Genomic DNA, 24,165 nt, shown 5'->3' with positions numbered 1-24,165 from the left:
AATATTCCATATCACTGATATTAAACACAATATCATTGGAATACCATTTATCTCTAAATATATACCAACAATCAACATATTAAACAGTAAAATACTAATCAAAGATAAATACACAAAAACAAAAGACACATCCCTAACATTTTTCCAAAGATTAAACAAACAACCACCATTCTTTTCAAAATTTTATCCAATATATAACCAACAAAAAAAACACTGAAACCACTATCAGGAAACATATATAATTTTTCAATAAAACAAGTTCACCAATATGATAAAAAACAAAACAAACAACAACTCTATATGTCAGATTTTGAATTCAAACCTATCCATAAGTTTTTCAAAATCACAATCTCATCCATAAAATATTTGAAAAACTCGAATTCAGATATTATATCTCTACATGTATACAACAATACACCTTACCAAGTAACATTACCTTTAGGACTTTTAGGCTATCGCTACGATATCACCAATACACGAAAAAGAATATCGCGTAAATAATATACTCCAATTATTAGATATTTGTCAATCAACAATTCTTAATGAAGAATTATCCATAAATAATATAATAAGTAACGAAAAAAGAAATACGGATTATTTCACAAAAACCCCATATTTCAAACCTACATTCAACATAAGTAACTACGCAGAGAATCAACAGAAATTTTTAACAATGTTTAACTTCCAACATTTACAAATAACACAAGACGAATTTGAAAAATTAGCCAAACAGCTAATTAAATATTCATCAGTCTATGCAACATCCAAATTTGATGTTGGCAAAATCAGCTCATCGCTACATCTTCCATTAAAACCAGACGCAGTTTTCAAAAAACAAAGAGCAAGTAAAGTACCAATTCACTTACACGATAAAGTGAACAGATTACTCGACATTTTAGAACAATACAACATTATATCACCAGTAAATAAAGAAGAACAACCAAAAGGTAACACATTTATCAACCCTGTTATCATTCTAGCCAAAGGAGAATCATTAAAAATCGTTCTCGACGCTAGATACCTCAACTCACTCATAGATGAATCAAAGTGTAATTGGCCTATTGAACCAATACAAGTTATTTTAACAAAAATAAATGGAAAATACTTTACAACCGCAGATATGAATAGTGCATACAATCAAATGCCATTAGATGAACAATCGCGACGTTTAACACAATTTGTTATTGGAAACCAACAGTATGAATTCAACCGCTTATTCTATGGAATATCCATAGGACCAGCAGCATTTTCAGCTTTTATGAGCAAAATTTTTCGACCACTAATACTCAAGAAAAACGCAATCACCTCCTTAGACGATGTTTTTATGCAATCACAGACTAAAGAATAAATGTTCAATGTTTTAGAACAATATCACCAAATACTTCAGAACGAAAATCTGAAGGCCGCCCCTGATAAATCACACTTCTTTTTAACACGAGTAAAATTCTTAGGACATAACATAGAAAGAAAAACAATCACTCCATTAAAATCACGCATTGACGCTATTCAGAAACTCCAACCACCAACAAACAAAAAGAAAATCCAAGAATTTCTTGGAATGTTAAACTTTTTAAGCAAATATGTTTATAAAATGCAATTATATCTAAGACCATTCTATAATATACTTAGACAACAAAATAATTTTGAATGGAATACAGAACACCAAGCACGATTTGAAGAAATAAAGAAACTCTTAACTGAACAAATTTCAAATACAATTCCAGATCCGAATCAACCATTCTACGCAATGTGCGATGCTTCGAACTTTGGCATCGGCGCAGCGTTATTACAATCACATAATGGTACAAACAAAATGAACCTTATATCAGCAAATTCTCGATTATTCACTCAAGCAGAGCTAAGACTCTCAACCCTAATGAGAGAATGTACAGCCATAATCTATACACTTACGGAATATGAATTTCTGATACTTGGATCAAAACATCCAACAGTTCTATTCACAGATCACAAACCAATCATTTTTCTCTTCACACAAAAATCCAACCCAAATCACCGAGTTTACAGATTTCAATTAATTCTAATGAAATTTCCAAACTTACATATAGTTTGGACAGCAGGAAAAAATCTTGCATTACCAGACACATTAAGTCGAAATACACCACCTGAATTACTTACACGTAAAACTACAGTAGAAATACCCAAAAATATAAAATTCTACCTTGCAGAAAACGAAACATCACCCCGACTAGAATGCAAATATGCAGTAAAAAACTGACGTTGAACAATCACAGATAAATAATCTACAACACTTTCCACTTTATTTAGATTGTCAAAATAACCACTACGAAGTTGATCTACTTGGAACATCAACTTTTAAACCAATTCCATACTCACAATGGATAAAAAATAACACCCAACAAAAAAGAGTAAACCAACACTCGCATAAAAAAGACCTTTTTCCATTAATTGAAAAAGAAAACCTAACTGATAAAATAAATTTATCAGGACCACAAACAAACGATTCAAAATACACAATAAATCAAGTATTTGACCTCCATGACCCACTTGATACAATTCCTTTATCTAAATTAGAAATTGCAAACATTTTTCTCCCCCCAACAGATAAAATTACAATTAATACTTTAAAACAATATCAAAATCTTGACCCAGTAATTAGACAACTAAAATCATGGCACAAATATAAAACTAAACCCGTAAAAGCAGATACCACAATTTTAGGAAATAAAACACTCCTCCGATATTTTCGAAAATTTAATAATACAACAATTAATGAAAACACAGACCTCCTACAATACCAGTTAAATGAATCAACAGTTCCCGGTCTCCCTTTAAGTATGATTCTTATAGCTTTTAATATTTCACATACACAAAATATTAAAGGACACTCTGGATCAGAGAAAACATATTCAAATTTCATACAAAACTTTTATTTCCCAAATGCACCAATTTGGATAAAAGTACTATGCAATGACTGTATAGTATGCCAACTAAATAAACCTTACCCAAATCAAAAACAAATAGCACAAAAACAAGATTTTAAAGGACAAAGTTTGTACTTTAACCACCGTATCTCATTAGATACTAAAGGACCAATTTCACCCTCATCCGAAGGAAACTCCTACATTATGGTAATTGTTGACGCATTTACACATTATGTAGCACTTAACCCAGTACCACATTGTAACGCTTATTACGCTTACACAACGCTTTATGAACACTGGATAGCCAAATTTGGACTACCAGAAATTCTAGTTACAGATAACGGTATAGAATTTATAAATAATGAAATTATCACACTATGTCATCTATATAACATCAAACACAAACCACGTACATCTCACGCACCTTGGACAAACGGCTTAGTCGAAGGTATGAACCGTTCACTACAAGAATATCTTAGATGTATCATCAATGGAAATGATACAAGATATACTGAATGGTCAGCAGATGTAAAATTATTTCCCCTAGCATATAATTCACAAATCACGACAACTCTAGGAATGTCACCATATGAAATGGTTTTTAACCAAAAGCCACGCAAACCAATAATGTTTACAGCAAACTCTCATAAAAACGCACAAGGTTATTGTCAACCAAATAAAGACTCAATTTGTTATAACCTACCTTTACATACACACGATGAAGATCATTTTCATCACCCACAAATTCTTAAATTAGCCTCCGGTACACACACCGAATGGATTTTAAACAGAGATAAAAAACACAATGAAATTTACCAAAGAGTAACAAAAAAGTTTTACAAAGGCAAAACATTAATGAACAAATAAATTCACGCTTTACACCAGCCTCCGATTTAAAAATTGGAACATTTGTTTTAATACCCAATTTTAATACTCAAAAAGGAATTTCTAAAAAATTACAACCCCTTCGTAAAGGACCATACCAAATAATTGCAAAACCCACTGATGTCACATATAAAATCACCGACTCAGACAAAAAAGAAATCGTTCAACACCGAAATAACCTATTACCTTATTATCCAAAAGAATACGCACTCCGCGAACTAACTCAATTATATTCTTTTACAGGTTTAAAAGTTATTCAAAATGACCCACATACGGAAAATACAACAAAGGAACAAAAAGATTTTCACCTCAAAAACCAAATAACAAAATCAACCACCACAAAAAACAATACAAAAAATCTAGATCAAAATACATCTCAAAAAGAAAGAAAATATAGAAAAATGACAGAACAAATAATACCCCAAGAACAAATCGACAAATCAGAACATAGAGAGTCTTCACGACCTAGAAATCAACCACGTAAAAATTATAAATTATTCATCCCACAATCTAAAATATTAAAGAAAGTCGAATTTCAAAAACAACTTCAATTTTGTATTTCACAATCTTAGACCTTTGAAACATTTTGAATTTTCATTTCTTCAAAATAACATGCTGACAAACACGCAGCGATTCTAGTTCATAATTAGCCAATAGGATTCATCCAATCCGTCACCTTCTCTAACTCTAACACAAACCAACTAGACGAACGATATTAAACTCCAGGCATATCTATAACTATAACTTTACGACCTCCAGGTCAAAAGTAAGCAAACCACTCCAACTTGACAACTAAAATAAATATCACCATAATATCATAACCCTCCCTTATCTAATAAACCAAAGATCAACAATATTTCCCCAACTCAGCCCTCAAATACCCCCCAAACAAATATGTTAAATTAGCCTAAAGTAAAAGAACGACCATTTTAATTAGCCTAAAGTATGAAAATCTCGAAAATACCCCAGATCATTTGACAAATGAAAATAAAGATTAAGAAGACCTCCCGATCACCATAAAAATTGCCCCCAACAATTTTTCACAAAACTCAACCCACTTGTCAAAAAATCAATAAATAATCCCAGCACACTTGAAAATTGCCCCAAACAACAAAAAATATTCGATCAAGAAGTCATTTCGTAAATGCTCTTCTCTCAATCAGTCACTATAATTATCACAAACCTCAATCAATTTTTTACGATACTTAAAACTTTAAAATATTTCTTTTTGATATCTTTGAATCTTTTGTAATAATCATAATCATTTTTTGCAATATTTTTTTAATTTTCTATTCCCTCTTTGAACTATACCTCCAACTTTCAAAAGCTATTGACTATATCCACAGGTACGATTCACAAAACTTATCTAAATGGTACGAACCATTTTTAGTAGAACCGATATTTTTTTACTATTTGTAATTTTTATAACATTTCTATCATCCCTCATCTTGACAATATGCAAATGTATAAAAAAAGCAATCATCACATTCGCCCTAGCAACAATTCTCCTAATTCTTTTTTTAGAAGAATACTATAATAAACATAAACTTTTTCACTAAAAGAATAGACCAAAAAAGCTATCAAAAATTGCTACCCAACAGTCACAAAGTCAGTCTTCACCGACATCATCCCAAGATAACCCAACAACACCTTCAACTACCCAAAATCCTCAAACATCTACACGAATTTCTTTTCAAGATAACCCATATACCTTTGAAGAACGACACGCTCGCTTATCAGAACCACTAGAACCAGTTCAACGACAAGCACCTCTAAGCGAACCAACATATAACTTATACCCAACACTACCACAAGAATTAAGTAGAATAAGAAATCCTAATCAAAACCAAAATATAGTCGAAATAAATAGACAAATTATACATCCTCGACGAAACAGAAATTTTCAAACTCCCCGAGTTCATTTTGATATACCTCAATCCCCATCACAAAACACTCCAGAAAACCCCATTGGTATATTACCAGAAACCCCTACGCTTCTTTCACAACGTAGCACCTCAAGCCTACCATCAGATTACTTAGGTTCAACACCAACATCTGAACAAATACGTGAAAATCCCTTCAATCCCCCAAACCAAGCATCACGACTACCATATTGGACAACACATTCATTCACACAAGGTGAACCAAATTTAATCAATGATCCAATAGATATTTCTACGGATACAACAACATCCTCATCACTACCAGAAACATTATCACTACCATCAACACCATCAATAAGCCAGATTTCACCACCACCTTTTAACTTAAATTTCCCAAATAACCTCGACGCTAGATATCGAGAACAATCATCAACAAATATTCCTTTAAGACTAGACTGGAATACATTCACAGCACCTCCACCATTATTTGGACAACACCTAGAAAGTAACCGACTCCACAATTGGGCACTAAATAGACTACAATATAGACAAGACATTCACGAAGACATTCGTGCTCATAACATCCAAATACTCCAACAGAATAGTCTACAATTAAAATTTGAAATCACGGTTAAATTAAACAACATTACTCAACATCCCTATCCATTAAATCCACCAAATATAACAGCTCAATCCCTACCACCACCATTTATAACAACTGAAGTAATATACAAATACGACAGATATACCAAAAAGACAATTGGTTACATCACATTTTATAACCCATACTCAGGATTGTCATACACATGTATATTCTAAAAATTTTAATTCTTCTCCAACTCCTTTTTCTAATAACCTCAAATGAAAACATAAACCCTTCCCCCCGCACAGGACCCCAAGATTTATTAGTAACACATTACGATTGTGAAGAAAACGAACAAAAAACACTACACAAATATGCAATAAATCAAGTATCACAATGCGAAGCAGAACCACAAGCCATAGAAACTACAAATGTAATCGCAACACTTTACTCAAAAGCCCGAGCAACAACAGTTATAGGAAATAAATTCACAGCAACATTTTCTGAAAAGAAAGTACATTGTTCACAAGTTTCAAATGGAAATAAAAACCGACTTGACCATGAATCATTCTACCAGAGTAATATAGAACGACTTTTACATCTCAATCCCGAAGATTGTAAAAACTAGTTACTCAGACTAAATATCACAAGAAATAAAAACACAGATAGAAAACTAGTATATTTCCAAGTTTTTGCAGATTCTGTACATCAAGCAGAACTTGAAAGATATCAAGGACATGTAAAATTAGATGAAAAATACCCATACAACGGCGCACACGGAAGATTAACTTATGATATACACGATAAACACTGGATACCACACATTGGTATAAATGACCCATCAAACTGCAAAGCAGACACAAAAAATAAAGGATATCAAGAAATCATGTTTTTTGATTGGAAAATACAACTCGAAAAAATACAACTCACACGCGATTTATCAGACAACACAATGATCTATCAAGGAATTCGATTACCTTGTAAAAACGATCAAGGCTATTGTGACCCTACAACACGAACACAAGCAACAATTGTTTGGTTCTTCGAAGACACATGTACAACATTTCAAGTAGCAAAAATACACGCTCGTATGATAAAATTTCACGAAAAATATTTTATACAATCAATTCCATATGAACAAGTCCATCCATCACGAAAACTAAGTTCTAATTTTAGAAACATAGACAATATAGAAAATAAATTGACACGTTTTCAAATATATCAAGAAACAGAACTTGCATGTAAATACAGAAATCCACTTCACAAAACACAATACTCCGAGATATTAGTTGAGTACAAAAAAGGATTCGACATGACCACTGGAAAAGTAAAAATCGACCCATATGCAACAGGTCTTCCTCTAAATGAAGGAACATCATACATACCAGTTCATTTTCAAAAAAATACAGGTCAACCTGGTGGACATTTAAAGCCCCAAGACGATCAAAGTACACGTTTACAAGAACTATCACTAATGAATAGTACATAATTCGGTAATATCCACTATGATATTCACTTAGATATGAAACTAGACTACACGATTAGCCGAATTTTTCAAGAAATGTCACTCTCCGAATTAGAAACACTACACCAACTATGCGAATTAGAAAGAACACAAATATTACAATCACTTGCACTAGCAGTATTAAAAATACCCTACGCAGGATATTTACTATCAGGAAATAGATCAAATTTTTTAGACTACGAAGGAAACATTTTATGGTTTTATACATGTACCAAAAAAGTATCACCACTTTATGTTTTTGAAGACAAACGATGCTATAAAAGAATCCCTATCTTTTATAAGAATAAAGTACATTTCGTTGACACACTTTCAAGAAGAACCTATTTCTGGGATACCGCAGTCCCATGTGGATCAGAAAATAGCCACAATGTAGTACAACTAAACCCTGATGAAGATAAATATTACCTTCTTACCCCATATCCCACATTAATGCAATCACTCAAAAAATTTCACCTGAAAGCATTAGAGCTATTGCTTGAAACCCAAATATAGACTTACAATCAATTGGCATATATTCAAAATCCGATATACAACATCACATTAGAACACAACAATTCCAAGAATTATTAACACAAATGGACACAATACAAAGACAATCAATTGACCAAAACTTACGCAAACTTGCCGAAACCGCAGGATTTGCAGACATCTATACGCAAGACTATAGCGGATATTTTAAAGACATTAAAGATTATATATATCTAAACGGTGAAAAATACCGTCCCCAAGATATATCACCTATCAATATTTTTAGCTTTGTTACACTCAAGAATGAAATTCTTGATTTTCTAGGATGGCCCTACTACATCTTAGAAAAATTGACTATTTTATACGCAATGTTTAACTTTATTGGATTTCTTTTTTCACTCTTAAAAGGAATCTATAACACATGTGCTATACACACACACAAGTCAATAGACAAGCAAGTGTAGCACGCATACTATTTGCAGGATTTTTTGGAATTTTTTCTACATCAATAAACAAAATTCTTTTAGATGCACAAATAAAAGAATACAACACAAAAATAGCAACAAGACAGAACACATACGACGAAGAACATAACAATGTAGACACAACGCCAACAGCACCACAGTTACCACCCCTACCACATAACCATCCATTATCCCTAGTCCCACGTAATTTTCAAAACTTAGCAATAACACATAATCCAAATTTTAGACAAACCATATCACAAAGTCCCATCCAACATATAATGACACACCACTCACAAGATGAAAATACCTATGAACAAATTATAGAACAACCCCATACCACCGCTTTTCAGTCTCAAAATAATAATTTTTTTAGCCCACGATGAGCCGACAACTTGGATCCCTACACCGTTCAAATTCCCATCCAACCAACCTCACTACTCCAATTACAATGATACCACTTTTTGCTTTCCCGCCACCCAATTTCCCAACCAGTAATGTAACATCAGGCACGAATTCCGATACTAATTCACACATCTCAGTTTTATACTCCACATCACAACTCAATAACCCGAATATTGAAACCCCCGATGAATTTGCCGACTCTGAACCATCTCCATCCAATAATTTTCACACCAACCCCTCAATTTTTTCCCAACCCCCTTTTCAACCAATGCTACCAAATAACCCTGTCCCCACCAATTCTACACCCTCTTATGCTTCCCAAGTCACTCCAACCTATTCTTCATATCATTCAGACCGATCATCCAATTCTCCAGATACCCCCCAAATCTCCCCAGAACTAGATAATTTTATTACATTACAACAACAACCCTACCACCTTGACACCCCCACCATAAATCAAATTTCATCCACAATAGATTCATCCAACCCTCCTACCCCTACACCCTCTTCAATTTATACCGAATCATTAGCACCATCATCCACATCTACTGAATCTTCACTCAGCACTAATAGAGCTTACCGCACTTTTAAAAGAAAGTTCCCCAACCATCCTTTCCCAGCAAAACCAGGAACAGCCCGTGAATATATAAATCACCCAAATCACACTAATACAAAAGAATTTTTAGCTATCACCTTACCCTCATTTCCACAATACACCTTAAACACCCCTCACGACACTAACGAAACACGTAACTTTGTAGACGAACACGTTTTAATGCCTACCCTTCCTTGGACCTCATATTATTATTTTACTAATCCCCTTTGCCTACCTTTATCTAACACTCACATCGATATAGAACGAAATAAAGACATGCTATATCGACTCACTACACCACTAACACCTAGACAGTTTACTTACATCGGATATAAAAAATCACTAAAAACATACACTGCACCCCGAGCTAACGAATATACGCTAGAATATTACGATCATAACATCATCAGAACTAACCAAGATCAATTCTTAGAAGACGATCGCTTCGCTAACCCACAAATCACAGAAAAATTTTTCATTAAAACACCATATGTTTTTACACTCAATATATTTGATCGCAAATTTGACCACATCATCTCAGAAGCACTAACAGACACGCAAGCCTACGAAAGTTTTAAAGAACGCTTCCAAATATTTTCACTAACCTTTCATTTCCTTGCACCACATGAAAGAGATTTGCACTGCTCACACGATATTATGTTGCGCACTAAACAAACTCACACATATACATATTATCGTTTAATCCAAAATCACTTCGACCTACAAACTCCCTCCAGACAACCACACCACCGTTTTCAATTCATCAATTCCAAATACACCTCACCATTCTTTCTTAACTTCACATATTGCATTAAAGATACTAACCTTCATGGTATTCTTCGAAATTATGATCCCATAACCCAAATGTATATTTTTTGTCCCATCACCAAGACCTTCAACGCAGAAGAATCCCGACCCTTCCTTCTCCCACACGAATTTGTTCAACCTATAGAAATCCCCATTTTAGAATTCATCCACAACACTACTTTCAATCACAAATTATATAATCTAATCCAAAACACACCTTATGAGTTTGCAGTTGGCACTGAAGAACTAACCACCATTAAAGCACTTCAATTGCTTTGGCCACTGCTTCAAACTAAAAATATCATCCGCATCTTAGCTAAATTACTAACAACTTCAGATTTCATCCACGACATCTTCCCCCACGGTTTCTTCCCCGACGACTAACAGGTAAGTATGAATTATACATATTATTAACTAATTAAATTAAAATTAGAAACTAACCAATCTTTATTCATGTCTTCTTTAAAATTTTAGCCCTCATCCAACGATCATCTGAAAAATTCACAAAAGAAAATAAAAATTGAAAACTTCTTCAAACTGTTTAAAACTCTATTAATTTTTTGCACCAAACAATTCAATAAAAATAATACCAATGAAGTAATTTAATTTATAAATTTTTTCCCAAATGCAGTAAATCTAATAATGATGAAAATTTGTAACTTAATTTTCCCCAACAACTAGCAGTAACTTTGAATTTCCATGTAATAAATTGATAAAACGAAAATGCAGTACTAACCTTTTGATATTTCCATTCATTCGCACAAAGATTCTATCCACACTCGCACAGCTCGCCCACGAAGAATTGTTTAAAATAATGAATTTCAGTTTCAAGCTTTCACACTCAACAACTCTAACACACGATAACACGTTTCAAAACTTTCCTTTAACCCGGTTGGAAAGGAATTATATACTAAACAACACTAACCAACGCAGCTTACTAAACACCACAAATCATAGAATAACAGCATGACTAAGAAAAGGAAACCAACGGTACCCAAACCGGATTAACCCAGTTTAAAACTGGATAATTTATTCTTTTGAAGACTATTATAAAGTCTAAGAAAGAAATAATAAAACACAAAAAAGTCGAAAGACAAACCCATACCACAAACAATTTGATTTTTGAAAAAAGGACACAACCAACAAAACATAAGAAAAACCACAACAAACCCAACATAAAACGTTGTCACATAACAGGACCTCTCACAAAAACCGCATGCAATCATACTCCCACTCCTGGCTCAACCCACCAGAAGAGGACGTCCTGAGCATGCTCTATAGCCGGCCTAACCCACCGCGCTACATCCACGCTTTGTGACCACACTCCTATTTTTAATAAGAGCTACTCAAGGGTGAGTAACTCTTCAAAATAACCGAACTAAAACAAAAAGCTTTTGTGAAAACAACTAACCAAAATCATAACTAAAACATTAAACTAATAAAAATTTTATAAAATGTAAATTATATCTTGCAGTATATAGATCAGCATACAACACCAAAGACGAACATCCAAAGACAAGATGACCCCACTACACTCGAAAAAGAATGGCCAACCACAATCAATATGCCGCCCACAATCACAACTCAAAGGATTTAGAGTACGACTTGACTTCGCAGAAAACGACTTCATTGAACTAGAACAATGACCACCTCGATGTTCAAGTATACGTACAGATCCGAGTAACCAGGCATCCCCTCCACACACAATTTCCACGCCATTCCCAGACAAGGTCAAACTCAAAAGAAGTTCTCTACATGAAACGGAAAAACCTGTCATAGCCAACCATTCTGAAATCAGATTTGAGTTTGTTGCGAAAACCCAGTCGTTGTCTTGAGAAGACACAACGATTGAATCTGGGACTTCTCTAATAAGAAAACCCAGAAGAAATAAGATGTTCGCCAAATACCAACGTCCATCATCCATCCTTTGAATTGCAGAAAGACTATTCTAAAAAACTCTGTAAAACCCGGATGGGTGGAACCTGATCTAAACTACATTTTATGATTGGATAAATTAGATATTTTACCACTGTAAAGTATTTAATATTAACCAATCATGATCCATCTAACTAACAACCCACTTATTTGTAAGTGCTGAAATTACTTGTAATTTCAGCACCAGAGAGATTTGAATTTAACTTAGAAATTAGTTGACTCTCCAAGAAGACTTCAGCAGCCGCAATAAACCAGTATACCCTAGATCTATTGAGCCTAGCAGAGACTAGTTAAACAACCTGAGACTAGATAGTATAAGAGTAAGATTAGGATCGGTATTAGACTAAGAAGTTGCACGAATCTATCCGGCCGAAAATAAGATAGCGTGACGAGCAGACGGTGTACCCTATCCGAAATTACTCTATGAGTTATACACTTCGGTCCTAACTCATCTATTTGGCTAGATTTTTCTGCCCCGCAAGCAAGATTTTGAGAAAACAAGTCAAAGATGAGGTTTTGGGTTTTTTAAGAGTTTTGATCAAAAAAGCGTATTTTGACGATTGCTCCCTTACTGTAATTTTTTTCATATTGGCGCGGACGGTAACTTGCAAAACATTTAGGATTGTTCGACCAAAAATGGCTGTAAGTTAATACCAAGAGGTAACCATTAGATTGGCCTGAGTATTTGAATCCCAGAGAAGAAGACCACAGAGAATCCGCATGAACTGAGCCTTGGCATCGCGGGGTGCATATATCCCTTCGGAGGGAATAAGCTAAGAGCAAATGGTCTATAAGATACTCCTCATCTCCCAACATGTAAAAGGATTTTTCTCAGAAAATTATCCAAAAACAAATGGACCCGACAGGCTTAAATCGCGCCAATAAAAATACAGGATGAGAACTCGATTTGAATGAATCCCATGTGCTCCAAGTAAAGATAGATAAGACAAATTGAAAATACAAGCTTAAACAAACTACTAATGAAGTTACGATGCTAGGTTGGAAAAATGTGATGATTTTGTTTAGTAGGAAATCCACAAGCACCTGTTTGGATAATATAAGAGACAAAACTTCCATCAGATTCTCTCGCTTTCTCTATATAGTTTTAATGCAACTGAAAACAACCGCCCATTACATGGGAAGCCTTAATATATTGAGTTGAAATACCTTGCTCCTAAACTAAAACGAGACGCTAATCAATTTGGAACAGAAGCAATAAATGGATCTTGTTAACCTTTTTCCCCTTTTGGACCTTGTTAACTATCCCCCCTTATGTATGCATTTCAAAAATGTTAACAATTAAACGGGTTTTCGTATTTGTCTTTCGTATTGGTCGTATTTGTCGCGTTCGTACTTGTCTTACTCACTATTTATATAATACCCACGTAAAAAATTCTAAATAATGTTTTCTGAAAACTGTTTTAAGCTTTTGAAAATGTGGCCGCCAAATTTGAATTTCTGATGAATTTCTGAAAATCGAAACAGGTGAGTGGAATAGTTAACAAGATCTCAATAAATTATTGAGTGTTTTTTCCAAAATTTGTGTTCATACTGATTCTAACTCCAAAACTTAATTCAATTTATTGTTCCGACTTTCGATACGAAAGTAATTGTTCCGACTTTCGATACGAAAGTAACGGAATATTTGTGCTCAAGGTGGGTTTTTTTTTCTTCAGACAAATTTCGACTTTTTAACTAGCCATTTTTGACGGAATTTTTTTATATCGTTCAAAAAGTATTGTTGTCTTGAGCTCAAATTTGAAAAGATATTTCACCTGTGATCATTTTTCGTAAAGTTATGGGGGTTTAAAGATTGTAATTTTGGCCAATTTGGGACAATTAACGCGCGATATATTTCGCGCTTTTAACGCGTAAGCGGAGAGTTAATCCGTCTTAGAAATTGTTCCAAATTGGTTAAAAGAAGCTTATTCGCCATAATTGGTTTGTTACAAGGAGCAAAATCTATCCTTTTGTACTTTGTGTGGCGTGTGGGGGGATGATTTTCATTAAAAAAATTCAAATTTTAGAAAAAAATTTTTTCATTATTTTTTCTTACATTTAATTTTCTAATGTTATTACTGCTCTATAAACCTAAAAAGGCAGTCGGAACAATCAGGGCTTCGCCCTGATACGAGCAGTTTTGTTACTTTTAATTTTTTAATATTATTACTGCTCCATAAACATTAATAGTCAGTCGGAACATTCAGGGCTTCGCCCTGATACGAGCAGTCTTGTTAGTCTATAAGCTCAAACGCATGACCATATGCATATAAAAGTGACTACCTATTGGTAAGGGAGGGGGTGATCTGAATGTATGTTCTTTCGGATGCAAAGGCGTTGTCTTTTGACATAAGAGGTCGTTTGACTATTCAAAAAAAACATAGTAGTATTTCTGAAACTACGGCCAATTTTGTAAATAAAGGGGCGTTAAGCTGCCCGATTCAATATCCGCTCTTTTTAAAAGATCTGGGGTAAAAAAATTTTAGACCTTGAAAATTCTCATTAATATTACTTAAGATTATGAATTTTCGATTATTTTCTTTCAATTTTTTTTGCAATTTTTCGGTCCTGATAAATACTTATGCAAAACAGAGTGTTCGGCATTTGGGGTAGATATTGAGTGGGTTCCAAAGATAACTAATCCTTGCTCACTATTAATTTTTGCTCTAATTGTACTTTTCACAGGTCTTTTAGAATTGAGTATTATATTTTCTCTGAAACATTGTTTGTATATGCACGAGAAATTAATTTTTTGCTCTTTTTTTCTTCTTCTTGAGTTTGAGAATTGTAATATTTATTTTTCTTTGTTGTTCATTTTAAGAATGAAATTACTGGTTACAGAAGGAAACGACATTGTTACAAGAAGTTCAGCTCTCAATGGTGAACCGTTTTGTGCCTTTATGTAAAACTACATTTTGCGGACTGGCTTTTTGGTAGGTTAAAAAGTTCTCTAGTAGGTACCGTTGTTATAAAAAAATTCCATTCGGATATTTTTTGAAAATCCCTCACCACACAGGCATCGGTTTCTAGTGAAAAAGGAAGAGTTGTTTTAGCATTTTTGTAAGCATGTCAAAAGCGAGAAAAATCATGGGACAAATAATATGATTGGGACTGAATTTCAACTGGACAGAGAGAACGCATTTCAAGAACTAGAAAAAGAAGAAGATTTATTTCTCTCTCAAGACTTTTTTAACTAAAAATACCCCTGAGAGGACAGCCAATGAACACATTTGGGTTGCACACGGCTGCCTTTTACACAAAATTGAAAAACTGGGTTCAGCTTTTTGTTTTGACTGAACACGATGGAATGAGAACAAAATTATGGAAAAAAATTCTTTGTTTTAGCTAAAAAAAAAACAAAAGACATCCGAAGTACTTGATTAAAATTGCAAATTTTAACTGAATAGATTGATAAAAACATTTTTTTTTCAACTGAACTTGAAAATACCTGCGATGCTGTTAAATTAATTAGCTTGTTGTTATTTAACAGAAAAGAGGCGAGCTAAGTTTTAAGTTTATTTTTTATTTTCCAAGTAGCAGATAGAAAACGAATAAACTTATGAGTTTAAACTCTATATTTCCGCTAGATCAAAAAGAACGAGCCAATTTTTTGGCATTTTTTGCATCTTGTACTGTTTAGACAGGAGAAGAGCCAGGTTTTTGTTTAAGTTTCATATTTTGACCTGACAAATAGACGATGAGCAAAAGATTCAATTTCAAATTGGTTTTTTAACTGACAAATAAGAGCGCTTGGAGTTCTGAATTTAAAAACAAACAAAAACTTGGTGGTTAGTCAGTTAAAAACGTACAATGTGGTGATTAGTCAGTTAAAAGTCAATTTTCTTGATTTAACTGAACAGATAGCAAGCGAGCAAAGTTTTGGGTTCAAATTTTTTGTTACCAATGAACAAAAAAGGCCCAGCAATGAGTGTTTAGCTAAAATTTAGACTCGCAAAACATGTAGTATAAACTCCATGTTTAAAAGCCACAGTTAAAAAGCGAAAAAAATTTTTTAATGTGCAGATGGAGGGTGAGCAAATAGATCTGTTTAAAAACTCAAAATAACTAAAATAACTAGACAAAAAGCAGTAATATAACTTGATGAAAAGCGAGTAACGATGGAAGCAACAAATAAGTCAGCGAAAGGATTTGCCAGCAATTGAGAGTCTTTGTTTTTAAGGAATTGCGTTCAATCACTGAGACAAAAAAAAAACATTGAAGTTAAATGCAACAGATAGTGGAATACACTGCTTCGTGAAACGCAATTTTTAATAGGTACACCGGACAACAGATTCTAGGATAGCTTCATAGTCAAAAATATTAGTAATTCAAGTTCATCAAGAATTGAAGGACTGGGAATAGGGTTACCTCCTGTGTCGACACTGATTGTTCTATCGTGTTTATTGGTTTTCAAAGTTATGTGTATTTTCTAAAAACTTTGAACTAGAGAACTAAGAACAAACTTTTCAAATAACTAGAAGTCAAGCAAACAAAAACTGTTAGACAAATTGAAGGTAAATCGAATTTTGGTTACCAATTCCCGTGCGTTTTTGGTACGAGAGAATTTTTTGCTACTGAATAAATAATATGCAAGTAAAAATTTTGGTTCAGTGTCAACGTTTTCAGCAGCCAGATGGATGTCTAGCAAATGTATTTCTTAGTTTCTGTATTTCAATTATACATATAAAATTATCATAAGTTCGCAATTGAACTCTTGTTTTGACTGGACAGATAAAAGTCAAGAAAGACTTCGAGTTCAAATTACAAGTTTCAACTGAGCAGAAAAAGCGAGCAAAGTAGCTGCTTAAATATTCACGTTTTTTTTTTTAGAAAAAAAGGCAAGTGTTTGGTTTAATTACTAAGTTATACTGGACAAAAATAAAACAAGAAACGCTGTGGGATGAAATTTTTGTTTTAACCGAACATATAGAAAAGAAAATATCACAAATTTTGGGTTAGAACTTTTTCACCTGAATTGATGATTGCAGGAGCAACGTTGTTTTTTTATCTTTTTTTCATTTGGACAAAAAAAGGTAAGCAATGTTGTTCTGGACTCTTTTAACCTGGCAGATTGAATGCAGTTAAATTCTTGGTTGGAATTTTATGTTACAACTAGACAAATAGATAGCAAGCTACGTTTTCTAGTTTGCGTCCCATGTTTTAAATGGACTAATAGATGACAATCAAAGTTTCTGGGTTTAAATTGCATTTCTCTACTGTACATATTAAGGGCAATCAATTTTTTGTTGCTTATTTTCTATATTACAACTGGGCAGATAGATTTTTTTGCTCAAACAACTTTTTTCTCAATCTTTTGTCTTAAACAACTTGCTTCGACCAGATCGACAGACTGCAAAGAAACAAGAGCTTAAGTTCGATGTTAAAACTGTACAAATAGAACGCAAGCCGAGGCTATGTTCTGATTTCTAGATTCTTATTCATGTTTCTTTTACATTTCTAGTCTTCATACCACGATCATCTGCAAAAAACAGAAAAAAAAAATAAAAAATAAATTTGTTAAAATTCTTCTAAACTTCATTAATATTCTGCGCAAGATAATATAATAAAATTCATACCAAATGTAGTAAATTAAATTATAAATTGTTTCTCATAAAGCAGTAATTTTAATTACGATGAAAATTTATAACTTTAAATTTCCCCCAAACAAAAAAAGCAGTGAATTTGAAATTCTATGTAATAAATTGATAAAATGAAAATGCAGTACTAACCTTTTGATATTTTCATTCACTCGCACAAGAATTCTATCCAAATTCGCACAGCTCGCCCACGAGGAATTGTTTAAATAATGATTTTGAGTTTCAAGTTTTCACGCTCAACAACTTTAACACGCGATAACAAGTTTCAAACTTTCCTTTAACCCGGTTGGAAAGGAATTATATACTAAACCAAACTAACCAACGCAGCTTACTAAACACCACAAATCATAAAATAACAGCATGACTAAGAAAAGAAAACCAACGGTACCCAAACCGGATTAACCCAGTTTAAAACTGGATAATTTATTCTCTTGAAGACTATTATAAAGTCTAAGAAAGAAATAATAAAACACAAAAAAAGTCGCAAGACAAACCCATACTAAAAACAATTTGATTTTTGAAATAGGACACAGCCAAAGAAACATAAGAAAGACCAACATAAACCCAACATAAAACGTTATCACATAACAGGACCTCTCAAAGAAACCGCACGAAATCATACTCCCACTCCTGGCCTAACCCACCAGAGAGCATGCTCTATAGCCACCCTAACCCACCGCGCTACATCCACGCTTTGTGACCACACTTCTATTTTTAATAAGAGGTACTCAAGGGTGAGTAACTCTTCAAAATAACCGAACTAAAACAAAATGCTTTTGTGAAAACCTTTAACTAAATCCATGATTAAAAAACCGAACTAATAAAATTTTATAAAATATAAATCATACCTTGCAGTATATAGATCAACACACAACAACAAAGACGAACATCCAAAGACAAAATGATCCAATCACACTCGAACAAGAATGGCTAACCACAACCGATATGCCGTCCACAATCACAACTCAAAGGATTTAGAGTACGACTTGACTTCGCAGAAAAGGACTTCATTGAACTAGACCAATGACCACCTCGATGTTCAAGTATACGTACAGATCCGAGTTACGAGGCATCCCTCCCACACACGATCTCTACGCCATTCCCAGACGAGGTTGAACACAAAAGAAGTTCTCTTCATAATACAGAAAAACCCGTCATAGCAAACCATTTTGAAATCAGATTGATTTCATTGGGGAACATAGTCGTTGTCACAAGACGACACAACGATTGATGTCCCTAAATCCAGCGTCATGGAACTTCTTCAACAAGAGGAACCGGACAAGAATATGATGTTCGCCAAATACCAACGTTCATCATCCATCCTTTGAATTGCAGAAAGATAATTCTAAAAACTCTGTAAAGCCCGGATGGGTGGAACCTGATCTAAACTATATTTTATGATTGGATAAACTCGATATTTACCACTGTAAAGTATTTAATATTAACCAATCATGATCCATCTAACTAACAACCCACTTATTTGTAAGTGCTGAAATTACTTGTAATTTCAGCACCAGAGAGATTTGAATTTAACTTAGAAATTAGTTGTCTCTCCAAGAGAACTTCAGCAGCCGCAACAAACCAGTATACCCTAGATCTATTGAGCCTAGCAGAGACTAGTTAAACACCCTGAGACTAGAAAGTATAAGAGTAAGATTAGGATCGGTGTTAGACTAAGAAGTTGCACGAATCTATCCGGCCGAAAATAAGATAGCGTGACGAGCAGACGGTGTACCCTATCCGAAATTACTCTATGAGTTAACCACATCGGTCCTAATTCATTACAATTATGAATTTTCAATTATTTTCTTTCAATTTTTTTTTGCAATTTTTTGGTCCTGATAATTACTTATGCAAAACAGAGTGTTCAGCATTTTGGGGTAGATATTGAGTGGGTTCCGAAGATAAGTAATCCTTGCTCAATATAAATTTTTGCTCTAATTGTACTTTTCATAGGTCTTGTAGAATTGAGTATTATATTTTCTCTGAAACATTGTTTAAAATGCACGAGAAATTAATTTTTTGCTCTTTTTTTCTTCTTCTTGAGTTTGAGAATTGTAATAATTATTTTACTTTGTTGTTCATTTTAAGAATGAAATTACTGGTTACAGAAGGAAACGACATTGTTACAAGATGTTCAGCTCTCAATGGTGAACCGTTTTGTGCCTTTATGTAAAACTACATTTTGCGGGCTGGCTTTTTGGTAGGTTAAAAAGTACTCTAGTAGGTACCGTTGTTATAAAAAAATTCCATTCGGATATTTTTTGAAAATCCCTCACCACACAGGCATCGGTTTCTAGTGAAAAAGGAAGAGTTGTTTTAGCATTTTTGTAAGCATGTCAAAAGCGAGAAAAATCATGGGACAAATAATATGATTGGGACTGAATTTCAACTGGACAGAGAGAACGCATTTCAAGAACTAGAAAAAGAAGAAGATTTATTTCTCTCTCAAGACTTTTTTAACTAAAAATACCCCTGAGAGGACAGCCAATGAACACATTTGGGTTGCACACGGCTGCCTTTTACACAAAATTGAAAAACTGGGTTCAGCTTTTTGTTTTGACTGAACACGATGGAATGAGAACAAAATTATGGAAAAAAATTCTTTGTTTTAGCTAAAAAAAAACAAAAGACATCCGAAGTACTTGATTAAAATTGCAAATTTTAACCGAATAGATTGATAAAGACATTTTTTTTTCAACTGAACTTGAAAATACCTGCGATGCTGTTAAATTAATTAGCTTGTTGTTATTTAACAGAAAAGAGGCGAGCTAAGTTTTAATTTTATTTTTTATTTTCCAAGTAGCAGATAGAAAACGAATAAACTTATGAGTTTAAACTCTATATTTCCGCTAGATCAAAAAGAGCGAGCCAATTTTTTGGCATTTTTTGCATCTTGTACTGTTTAGACAGGAGAAGAGCCAGGTTTTTGTTCAAGTTTCATATTTTGACCTGACAAATAGACGATGAGCAAAACATTCAATTTCAAATTGGTTTTTTAACTGACAAATAAGGGCGCTTGGAGTTCTGAATTTAAAAACAAATAAAAACTTGGTGGTTAGGCAGTTAAAAAACGCGCAATGTGGTGATTAGTCAGTTAAAAGTCAATTTTTTTGATTTAACTGAACAGATAGCAAGCGAGCAAAGTTTTGGGTTCAAACTTTTTGTTACCAATGAACAAAAAAGGCCCAGCAATGAGTGTTTAGCTAAAATTTAGACTCGAAAAACATGTAGTTTAAACTCCATGTTTAAAAGCCACAGTTAAAAAGCGAACAACTTTTTTTAATGTGCAGATGGAGGGAGAGCAAATAAATCTGGTTAAAAACTCAAAATAACTAAAATAACTAGACAAAAAGCAGTAATATAACTTGATGAAAAGCGAGTAATGATGGAAGCAACAATTAAGTCAGCAAAAGGATTTGCCAGGAATTGAGGGTCTTTGTTTTTAAGGAATTGCGTTCAATCACTGAGACAAAAAAAAACATTGAAATTAATTGCAACAGATAGTGGAATACACTGCTTCGTGAAACGCAATTTTTAATAGGTACAAACAAATCCGGACAACAGATTCTAGGATAGCTTCACAGTGAAAAATATTAGTAATTCAAGTTCATCAAGAATTGAAGGACTGGGAATAGGCTTACCTCTTGTGTCGACACTGATTGTTCTATCGTGTTTTTTTTTGGTTTTCAAAGTTATGTGCATTTTCTAAAAACTTTGAACTAGAGAACTAAGAACAAACCTTTCAAATAACTAGAGGTCAAGCAAACAAAAACTGTTAGACAATTGAAGGTAAATCGAAATTTGGTTACCAATTCCCGTGCGTTTTTGGTACAGTAGAAGTTTTTGCTACTGGACAGATAATATGCAAGTAAAAATTTTGGTTCAGTGTCAACGTTTTCAGCAGCCAGATGGATGTCTAGCAAATGTATTTCTTAGTTTCTGTATTTCAATTATACATATAAAATTATCATAATTTCGCAATTGAATTCTTGTTTTGACTGGACAGATAAAAGTTAAGAAAGACTTCGAGTTCAAATTATAAGTTTCAACTGAGCAGAAAAAGCGAGCAAAGTAACTGCTTAACTTTTCACGTTTTTTTTAGAAAACGAGGCAAGTATTTGGTTTAATTACTAAGTTATACTGGACAAAAATAAAAAAAGAAACGCTGTGGGATGAAATTTAGGTTTTAACCGAACATATAGAAAAGAAAACATCACAAATTTTGGGTTAGAATTTTTCACCTGAATTGATTGCAGGAGCAACGTTGTTTTTTAATCATTTTTTCATTTGGACCAAAAGAAGGTAAGCAGTATTGCTCTGGACTCTTTTAACCTAGCAGATTGAATGCAATTAAGTTCTTGGTTGGAATTTTATGTTACAACTAGACGAATAGTAAGCAAGCTACGTTTTTGTTCCGACTTTCGATACGAAAGTAACGGAATATTTGTGCTCGGGGTGGGTTTTTTTTTTCTTCAGACAAATTTCGACTTCTTAACTAGCCATTTTTGACGGAATATTTTTATATCATTCGAAAGCTATTGTTGTCTTGAGCTCAAATTTGAAAGGATATTTTACCTGTGATCATTTTTCGTAAAGTTATGGGGGTTTAAAGATTGCCATTTTGGCCAATTTGGGACAATTAACTCGCGATATATTTCGCGCTATTAACGCGTAAGCGGAGACTTAATCCGTCTTTAAATTGTTCCAAATTGGTTGAAAGAAGCTTATTTGCCATAATTGATTTGTTACAAGGAGCGAAATCTATCATTTTGTACTTTATATGGCGTGTGGGGGGATGATTTTCATAAAAAATTTCAAATTTTAGAGAAAAAAAAATGTCATTTTATTTTTATTACAGTTAGTTTTTTGATGTTATTACTGCTCCATAAAACCTTAAAAGGCAGTTGGAACATTCAGGGCTTCGCCCTGATACGAGCAGTCTTGTTGTTCCGACTTTCGATACGAAAGTAACGGAATATTTGTGCTCGGGGTGGGTTTTTTTTTTCTTCAGACAAATTTCGACTTTTTAACTAGCCATTTTTGACGGAATTTTGTTTATATCATTCGAAAGCCATTGTTGTCCTGAGCTTAAATTTGAAAAGATATTTCACCTGTGATCATTTTGCGTAAAGTTATGAGGGTTCAAAGATTGCCATTTTGACCAATTTGGGACAATTAACGCTCGATATAATTCGCGCTATTAACGCGTAAGCGGAGATTTAATCCGTCTTATAAATCGTTCCAAATTAGTTGAACGAAGCTTATTTGCCATAATTGATTTGTTGCAAGGAACGAAATCTATCTTTTTGTACTTTATATGGCGTGTGGGGGGATGATTTTCATTAAAAAATTTCACATTAAAAAAAAATTTTCATTTTACTTTATTTCATTTAATTTTTTATGTTTTTACTGCTGCTCCATAAACCTTAAAAGGCGGTCGGAACATTCAGGGCTTCGTCCTGATACGAGCCGTCTTGTTTTGTTTGCGTCCCATGTTTTAAATGGACTAATAGATGACAATCAAAGTTTCTGGGTTTAAATTGCATTTCTCTACTGTACATATTAAGGGCAAGCAATTTTTTGTTGCTTATTTTCTATATTACAACTGGGCAGATAGATTTTTTTGCTCAAACAACTTTTTTCTCAATCTTTTGTCCTAAACATCTTGTTTCGACCAGATCGACAGACTGCAAAGAAACAAGAGCTTAAGTTCGATGTTAAAACTGTACAAACAGAACGCAAGCCGAGGCTATGTTTTGATTTCTACATTCAAAGCTGACAATTAGAAGGAAATCTTTAAGCTGTAAAACCATGTTTTAATTGGACCATGTATTAAAGGCAGTCGGAACATTCAGGGCTTCGCACTGATACGAGCGGTCTTGTTGTACTTGCTTTGGTTTGGTGAAATATTGAGTTATCTCTATGTATAGAAATAGCTCTGCCGTTATTGTACTGTTGTCAGAAGCTTTCATTCAGAAACATGAAAACTTTTGTAGACACTTAACGGTTTGACATAGCCCGGCACAAAAACTTTCTTTGCACTAAATTTCTATATCTGACGGAGAGCTTGAAAATGAACTCACTCAACCTTATTGTAGAGTAGATTCTGTAA

Source organism: Symsagittifera roscoffensis, chromosome 1 (genome assembly GCF_963678635.1).
Source record: "Symsagittifera roscoffensis chromosome 1, txSymRosc1.1, whole genome shotgun sequence".
Taxonomy (NCBI): Eukaryota; Metazoa; Xenacoelomorpha; order Acoela; family Convolutidae; genus Symsagittifera; species Symsagittifera roscoffensis.
The sequence above is the reverse complement of the archived record's forward strand: the minus strand, read 5'-3'. Positions refer to the sequence as shown.